The sequence below is a fragment of the Cynocephalus volans genome, chromosome 6 (assembly GCF_027409185.1).
Source record: "Cynocephalus volans isolate mCynVol1 chromosome 6, mCynVol1.pri, whole genome shotgun sequence".
Taxonomy (NCBI): domain Eukaryota; kingdom Metazoa; phylum Chordata; class Mammalia; order Dermoptera; family Cynocephalidae; genus Cynocephalus; species Cynocephalus volans.
This window is the reverse complement of record NC_084465.1, coordinates 81317873-81326678: the sequence shown is the minus strand read 5'-3', so window position 1 is coordinate 81326678 and position 8806 is coordinate 81317873. Positions and strand designations below refer to the sequence as shown.

The window sequence follows — 8806 nt, the reverse complement described above, 5'->3', positions numbered from 1 at the left end:
GAGGATATTTTTATTTAGACATATTTATGTGAACAATTAAGAAATTGAACTTGAGTGAAAGAAGAGATTACATTCTATTATTAAGATTGGTCCCTTTGATTTCTACATAAACCCTGAAGAATATCATTCAATAAAATGAGAGTGTAGATTGTGGAATATACTATAAAGCATATGTACTTCACAGGGCCTGGTTTTCTAAAGTCTTGCAGTTTCAAACATTGACCTTGCAAAGACAGGAAATTTTCCTCAGGGTATAAGTCTCTGTTGCAAGATAAGAATTGTGGCACAGTAGGTTGCTGGCTCAAAGACAGACTAGTTACTGATTGTTATGTAAACATACTGAGAAATTGCTATAAGAAGGAATGTTTGCTAAGATCAAGCTTGTGTTGATAAGACCACTTAATTGTCTACTGGAATGTCATCTGGCTTGTTTCACTGAAAGTTACCAGCCTATATTGTTAAACTATAACTCCACCTTTGTTCTCTTCCTGTAACTTCCTGGTCTGGAAAATAAATGGAGGAAGAGAACCCCAATTCGGTGTTAATTTCCCAAATGGAAGGGTTGGCTCTTGCTTGAGCGTTCCCAGGGAAGTTAACCACTTTGGGGCTTCTTGCTGCTCAGAAGAGATGGGCTTTGAGTAATCCTTTGTGTCTCCATCACCCAGGGAAGAGGGGTGACAAATCCATCCGAGCAACAGTAGATGGTGATGACATTAAAATGTTTACCTCTCTCCATCCACTCATATTATATACCTATATAATATGCATATACATACACATGCATATAACACACACACACACATATACATCAAGGAGAAATGCAGAAACCATTCCAAGTTTTGCCAAATATAATTTTCCATTCATTTTTATAAACAATTATACACATTTTGGAAATGGTAAATTTTCACACTCCAGTGACTAATATCCTCACCCCCCAAGCCCATACCATATGGTTTTTTCCTATGTTTCTTTTACACATAGGAGAATATGGAGACAGGGATAGGCCCAGGGGAGCCAAAGGCATGCAATTCCATAAATAAAAGCTCTTCATGATTTTGTCACATTGACCAGTCTCTTAGAGATTCTGGTTGACACCTTTATTAATAAAAATAAGCATAGTAAGAAAAAGAATAACTAATATGCAGAACGCCAGGTGCTAGCTGCTGAGTACAAACATAATCTTATTTCATGTTTGCAACAATATGGAGGTTATGTAGGTTCTGTAGGTTCTGTTATCCCCATTTTAAAGAAAACTTAATTTTAGGATAAAGTTTAAATCTTTTATATATTTTTCTCCTGCTAGGTCTAAAAACTGAAAAAAACATGAAGTGTACCAAGTTTTTTTGTGTGATATGTGCCTGGGAGTTATTCTGCATATCCTCTTGTTGGGGCCCTTACAAATATAAAGCAAGACAAAACACCCCATACAGATGTGTTTGGGTTAAGAAGTGGGGAGAGGCATTGTTTTAATGGGGTAGCCTGAGTATTTTGGTCCTTGATGACCTAATTAAACTCTAGCTCTGGCTATTTCCATCAGTGAGATGCAAAGAAACACGTATATGAGTCATTTTTCTTTTTTACAAGACAGTTTTCCTTCAATTAAATCAATACCTTAAACAATCTCAGAAAATTCAGTGTCTTAGATATCTTTGATATTGCTGAAAATTAGGGCATTCATGGAAAATTATCCATAATAAATTCTATTCTGCATTATAGAAACACAATCTTGACACAGAACTATTGCCATGATTTAAGAGGATTGTATTCTTCAAAAAAAAGTTTATCTTTATCTATTCATTTTTGTATTATCTTATCAACTTAGTGGAACTGAGAATAACAAGATACATGGAAAACCTACATCTCGAGCCATGATTTTATTCCTAAAATCAAATCTATTTTTAACAAGTACTGAGAGCCAGGGACTAATTTTTACACAAAATTATGCATTCACGGAAAAACTGTGAATGAATCTGCTGCTTGTTAGAACATAAGTGATGGAGTAAACTGCCACCTAGAGTTGAGATTTGAATTTAGTTCAGTATACAATATAAAAACGATCCTATCAGTTAGAGATCTTTAAATGTCTCACATTTTTAACATGTACATAGAGGTCCTTTAGTGTAGAGTTCATTTATTCTTTTCTCTATAGAGTACATGTATCTATAGATTTGAAAGTTCTGCAAAAAAAAAAACAATTTTTTTCGTGAGGAAAATAGAGGACTACTAGAAGTAAAATACAATGTTATTATTTACTGCTATATTTATAAAAACAATCTTTGGGAAAATATATTTAATATATTAACATATGCAAATGCTCCAGAAACGAAAGATCAGATTATTTGGATTGTCTTTTAAATTCCTGCAACAAAAATATATTCAGCCCATCCCTCCAATCATAATCTATGTTTCTCTTATATCCACAATGGAAGTCAGAGGCTACTGGATGCTAGGATCACTGTCACAATCTGGGTGAAGTATTAAAATTTAACTATGACAGTTCATTGTTCTAAGAAATGGAAAGCTGATATTTCACTTCTTTAACTAGGTTACTCTAAAACCAGACCTTGTCAGAACCCTTGAAATTATGGGACAGACAAAATAAAGCCCAGACAGCTTAATAAATTGTGAACAGCTCATTCCCACCACAAATTTGCACCTAGCTACAAGTGTGAAAAGGATTTCGACATCTAACCACTGGTGCAGCACAGATCGAGTTTTAACTCTGCGTGTGTGAGTCACGGTTGAGTTTGGCTTTTCTGGGTCAGGCAGAGAGCGTCTATGAGATGAGTGTTTATGAGGGAGCTATTTCTAACTCTTCACCTGCAAAATTCTATGTTGTGTGTTTGTCGCATAACTGCCCTTATTTTTCAACCCTGGCCATGGACCTGGTTTATCTTTGTCTCTTGGTGCATGGAAAATAGGATGTTGACTCTTTTCTGCCTCATATAACGTCCTACTTCTTTCTCCTATTTCAATATTTCCTGATTCCTATTCTCCCACCCACTTTCCCAGGACAAATTTATCATTCTCATTTTCTTTCATAAAATTCTCTTTCAACATTCCTTTCCCCTTGTTTCCATTGTTCACTTTGTGACCTCCATGGCCCAGTCCCCTTAGGGCAAATTGTGTTTAATCCTGTCCGTTTCCATCTCTTCTAAACTCTGCCCAGGTGTCTGCATCTCTTACACCTTTCTCTGCGAAGCTCTTGCCTTCCTCTGCTTCTGTAATCTGTCAAAAAGGAGTCAAGTTAGGCTTCCTCCTCATTCCCTAGAAATATCTGTATTGTTCAACTACTTTTACTTCTCATTATTTGACATTTGCACCTTATTTGTTCAATCAGCTTACCAAGTATCTATGCATCTTCTCTCTTCCTGCCTCACTAAGCCATTTTTGTCCATTTTAGAGGATTTCAATCTTCATTGTCCTCTTGGTTTCTCCTACCATGTCCAATCATAACATCAGTGTCTTTCCATCTACGTTGGAATATCTTACAACATGACTTGAACTCTCCCCGTGAAAGTAATTATGCTACGTGCTTTGCAGTAGTTATTACTTCATCTTTTTGAAAAGCTCCATGAGATAGGTATTATTATTGTCCCATTCCTCAGATATGGAAGCCTGTGCACAAAGAATGTAAGTTACTTTCCCAAAGGAACACAGTAAGTGATAGTGCTGAAATTTGAACTCCAGAGTTAGACTGCAAGTTCATAGACATAAGTCACTAGGCTATATATTGCTTCCATGCCTCAGCATTTCTCTTAACTTTTCTTTCAACTACATCCATTCCACACTAGCCATGAATGGCAAGAGATATGAAAGAACGTAGATTTAGTTTGCTTTGAGAAGAGTTTGGGAAAGTCAGCTCACTTCAGACTATTGCAATGAAAAAACACCATGGAACCGGGCAACACTGCTGAATAATAGAAAAATGGTAGGAAGGATTTGGAATCAGACAGACGGGGATGTGATTCCAGTCTACCAGCTGTGTGACTTTGTGTGATTATTGACCGCTCAAGTTTCTCTTGTATAAAGAGGAAATGGCTATCTGTCTTTAGCCAATGTTATGATTCTAATCCACAGTTAAGTCTCTTTTTCTTTTTTGTTCCTTTCTATTCCCAATTATGTGACTTTTGGCTGGCTGCTATTTGAACTGATAAAGATCCTGAGCCCCCAGCCCTATCTTTCCTTCTCTAATCTCTCCTCATTGTTCATCCTGGTATTGTTTGACTCTTGTCAAAGTGCTAAATGTCAGGCTAATTCTTTTGATTAATAAGTAAATTCCAAAAGAGATTTTCTGTAGGAAAACTGTATGTCAATGCAAGGTGACAGAAGAAATTCCATAGTCCTCATAAAATCATATCAATGAGACAGCTGGTTAGTCTATATAATAGGAAAGTAAGGCAAATATACACATGGATTCTGTCATCTATCAATTAGGGTATAATTAGTATATAGAGTATATACATATATATAATATAGGTCATAGATTTTTGGAGGTTATTAGATGAGATCATGCAAATCAAATGCTTATCACAGTGCTAGACTCAATAAATATTAACTATTGTTTTCATTACTGTTCTATAAGTGGGTCTACGTATTAAAAGTCTAATATTCCATGCAAATAAAAATAATAGGACATACTTATCTGGAAGGGGAGATACCATGATCAGAAAGTTGGTTTTTCCTGGGTGAGGCTTATCTCTTGCACTCCAGATGTGCTGACCCTAGCGATTGCCACAAAGGTGGGAAACTCAACTGCATAATTCGTGGTAGTGGGGGACCGCGTTCATGCTTTCCCATGGGGGAAAAAAAACCAGAAAATGCCTACTTGAGAAGTGGACACTACTCTGCTTTCATAATTACATCTTTTCAGATTGATCTAATAGATTATGCTGCTCACATGCAACCAGTTGTAATTTATTTGAATTTTGATCTGTATTTGCTTTTCTTCGATGCTATAGATTGAAAGGGGCTTTCAGAATAAATCCTATAAGGGGAAATATTAAGCAATATCAATATTGCTTAATCAATATCAGATCATTTCCATACACTAATTCACTTGAGAACACTGAAAATATGCTATAGGAGTTGCATGTTATAGGTGTTTAGAAAACGGAAAATATAGGGAATTATATTAGCATGTTTCACTGTTTACTGTTAGATTCCAGCATGGGCAAAGAAGAAACCTGGGACTTGTCTGGTCAGTAAAATGGACCTATGGCAGGGTTTTTAGTTTTGTCTCAATTCTAATAAGTGACATCAAAGGTGGACAGAAGTTTCAGGAGCAGTTGTGCACAAAAAAGGCATATCCACAATTGTTCCTGAGAAAAAAAATCTGAAATCTCCCACAATCTTGAAAGAAGCTGGATTGGGAAATAATTGGATCAACTGAGTACTGTCAATAAAATGTTCAGAAAAAAGCTGAATTCAGGTTAATTTTTGTATACAGTTTGCCTTCTAAAATAACTCTTTGTATTAATCTGGTCACACAAACAAGTTTTGCCCCGAGTATGGCGAAACCTTAAAGATACTGTTCTGTCATGAGATCTACAAGGAAATTGTGAGTGGCAAGAAAGGTACAGAGAGACAGAGTTCAGAGCCACATGAGTACTCAGGAATATTGCTAGACCTATGAGCTGCCGAGTGGCCCTGGCCACATTATTAAACTCTCTGTGTCTGCATTTTCTTATCAGTAAGACAGGAATAGTAATAAACCTATTGCCTAAGGTTGTCTAGAGAATTTTAAAAGATAATACCTGGAAAAGTACTTAGACCAGTTCCAGAACATAGTATTTGCCCATTAGATGTTAGCTGTCATCATCATTATCATCATTAACTCTGCATTTAAAATTAAAAGGATAAAATGGTTCATCTGAATACTTCTTCCCTGGAAGCCCCTTCCAGTGATGGTAATTTAAAAAATTTTCTTATCTGCTGTGAAGTGTTTCAATGTTGTCACAGAATGATCATACCTTTGACATTTTCTTTAGCTTGAGATTATTAAAAACATATCAGTAGAAAGTCCTCTGATACTATTGGAAAGGAACCAATAATTATTTTCTTCTTTAGATTTATTCCAGTCTAAAAACTTAAAAACCATGTTGTCAGCACAGCTCCCAGGGAAGTTGTACTAGTTCTTCATGTTTGAGAGGGCTTAGTATTTTCAGAGCTACTTCGAGTTTTAATTAAACATCTCTATGAAGCAGGTCAGTACTCTCATCTTTCAGAGTAGATAAGTGGGACACGGAAGTAAAACAATAATTTGCCTTAGGTCATGAACTACCTCATCATTTGAATTGACTTCCTGCCAACTAACTAGTCTGTGGTTCAATTCGATAGGTCAATCTACAAGAAACAAAATATTAACATAGTAATTTGTATGTAGTGAATCATCAGTGTATCCTATGCTTTCATGAAACTGAAATTTGCAGATCATGTTCTGGCTGCCTGAGATGACCTTCCTTCTCCAGCCCCCTTATTTTTCTAGTTAATGTCTACTCATGCTTTATGCTTTACATATTACATATTGCCTGGCCTTTCTGTCTTATTTAGAGTCTCCTAGTCATTGTTCCCATAGCACCCTGGATCCCACAGCATATCTCTAGCATGGCACTAACTAGGAAAACTGAAGAAAAGGAACATTTTTTCTTTGTCTTTATATTCTCTAGCATGATTCCTTACACACGATATTTGCTCAACAATATTTTTGAATGAAGAATGCTTAAATGGTATATGTATTAGTCAGGATAGGAGAGAATGTGCCATAATGACAAATACAGGCTAAGTTTATTTCTCACTTAATATAAATATCCAACACAGGTCAGCAGGAGGCTCTGTCCCAATAACTTAAGGATGCAGGCTGACAAGACTCCACCATCTTGTCATGCTGCATTGTCTGAAGCAGGTAGACTTCTAGGTTGCCAACGAAGGAGAAAAAAATGCTGGAGGAGTGCACACTGGAAATGAAATTCCCTGTGACAGTAATCCCCATCCAGAATCATTGGCCTACTTACATGACAATGGAAACAGATTTAAATTTCCTTAAATCCCTAGTCTGCATGCATTCAACGGCCAGCATCTGTGACTCTCCTTCAACGGCCTGCCTTTGGGCTACGGGAGCCCCTTTGCACAGTGAGCCAGAAGTGCATGACACAGACCCTCAAGTGGCTGCAGGTAATGACTGTCTTTTGCAGGAATACTAGCTCAACTCCCGTGCCTCAGGGTGGGACAACTCTCAGGAACTGCTTCTGCTCAGAATTCTCCTGTGGGACCATGCTAAAGCCTGTGGGACTTTTGGCTGAGCTTATCAATATTTCTTGAGATATCTTGCTTGGCTTTATTTCATGCTGTTTTGATTCTATTGCTTTCTTACGAATCTTCCTTGAGAACATTTTCTTAATACATCCTCTGCTTACACATTCTTGTCTCAGAGACTGCATCTGGGGAACTTGACCTAAGACAGTGCCACCTAACTAAAAGGTGGGCAGAGAAGTATAATGCGTCAAGTTTCCAAAGAGAAATGATATAGGTGAGCACTATGATGTCTACCACAGCATAATGAAAAGCAATTTGGTGATTAATCCAAGGGTTAGATGACATGGGTTCAGCTATTTCTAGGAAAAAGAACTACACATAGAAAAGAAGAAAGACAAGATTGCAAGGGAAGGGGGTTACTGAGAAGAGTGACTCCACCTAAGGGTAAGATACCGAGGAAGCCAAGCCAGTAGTTCAAAAGGCAAAGCTGAAAGAAGCCCTGGGCTTGGTTCTAATAGGAGTCATTTTTTGAGGTGAGCCAGTTGTGAGTAGTTATAGAGATAACAGGCAATACAAGGGTATATTAGGGAAGATTAAATACTGGAAGAAGCTAATTTGATGGCAGTCTGGTTCTGGCTCATTATTTCTCAACAGGTCCTCGGTCAATGATTAATAGTATGGGGAACTGGGGAATAGGATGTGGCCTTTTGGTAGAAAGATTGTAGTAAATTCTATGCAGGGTCTCTGGGTGTTAGTGGACTAGAGGTCTCAGTTTCTTTGGTATACCAGATAGGAAAACAAAGGCAGAATCCCAGTTGAATGAAGTGAGCAACACTGTAAGGGGTAGAGATAGGCTGCACTTGATGGGCACAGTTTTGCCCAGATCTCGCAGATGCTCTAGGTTACTGATCCTGTAGTTACAGGACTCATCCCAGACACGTCTGGCTGATTTTGCCTGCCCTGATGAGGATAGGCTAAACCTTCCATTGGATAGAGATTCCTTGGTTATGAAGTAAGGTATTTTCTATTAACGCTTCTAGATTTTGAGTCATAGTTAGAAAGGTTTTCCCTACACCCATGTTTTTAAAGGGATACACCCACACTTTTCTCAAGTACTTACTAATCTGATGTAATATTTTGCATTTAGATACCTGATGCATTGGGAGATTTCTCTTTTGTATGGATAAAGTATGGATCTAATTTTGTCTTTTTCTAAAATTCTGACATTCAAATTCAATTTTTTAAAAAGTTTATCATTTTCCCAGTGATTTAAACTGCCACCTTTACCATTTGCTTAAATTCTGTACATACTTGGATCTGTTTCTGGACTTTGTATTCTGTTCAATTAGTCTCTATTCATGTATCCACACCCTACTTTTTTAAATATAGAGGATTTATTGCATGCTTTACATCATGTAAGACTAGTCCCTACTCATTAAATTTTCTTTATTTAGAGTCCCTCTACCTATTCTTGCATGTTTATTTTTCTTGTATGAACTTTAGAATTAACCTATCTTAATCAAACAGTAACAACAACTTCAGGGTATTTTTA

The 8806-nt window shown here is 37.0% G+C and overlaps 1 non-coding gene across 1 annotated transcript; it reads left to right on the top strand.

Annotated features, from left to right (window-relative positions):
* The first annotated feature begins 4637 nt into the window (after positions 1–4637).
* LOC134381434 (U1 spliceosomal RNA) lies at positions 4638–4801 on the top strand. The gene has a single exon (XR_010024016.1). It is a non-coding gene; the product is annotated as a U1 spliceosomal RNA (small nuclear RNA).
* Positions 4802–8806: the final 4005 nt, after the last annotated feature.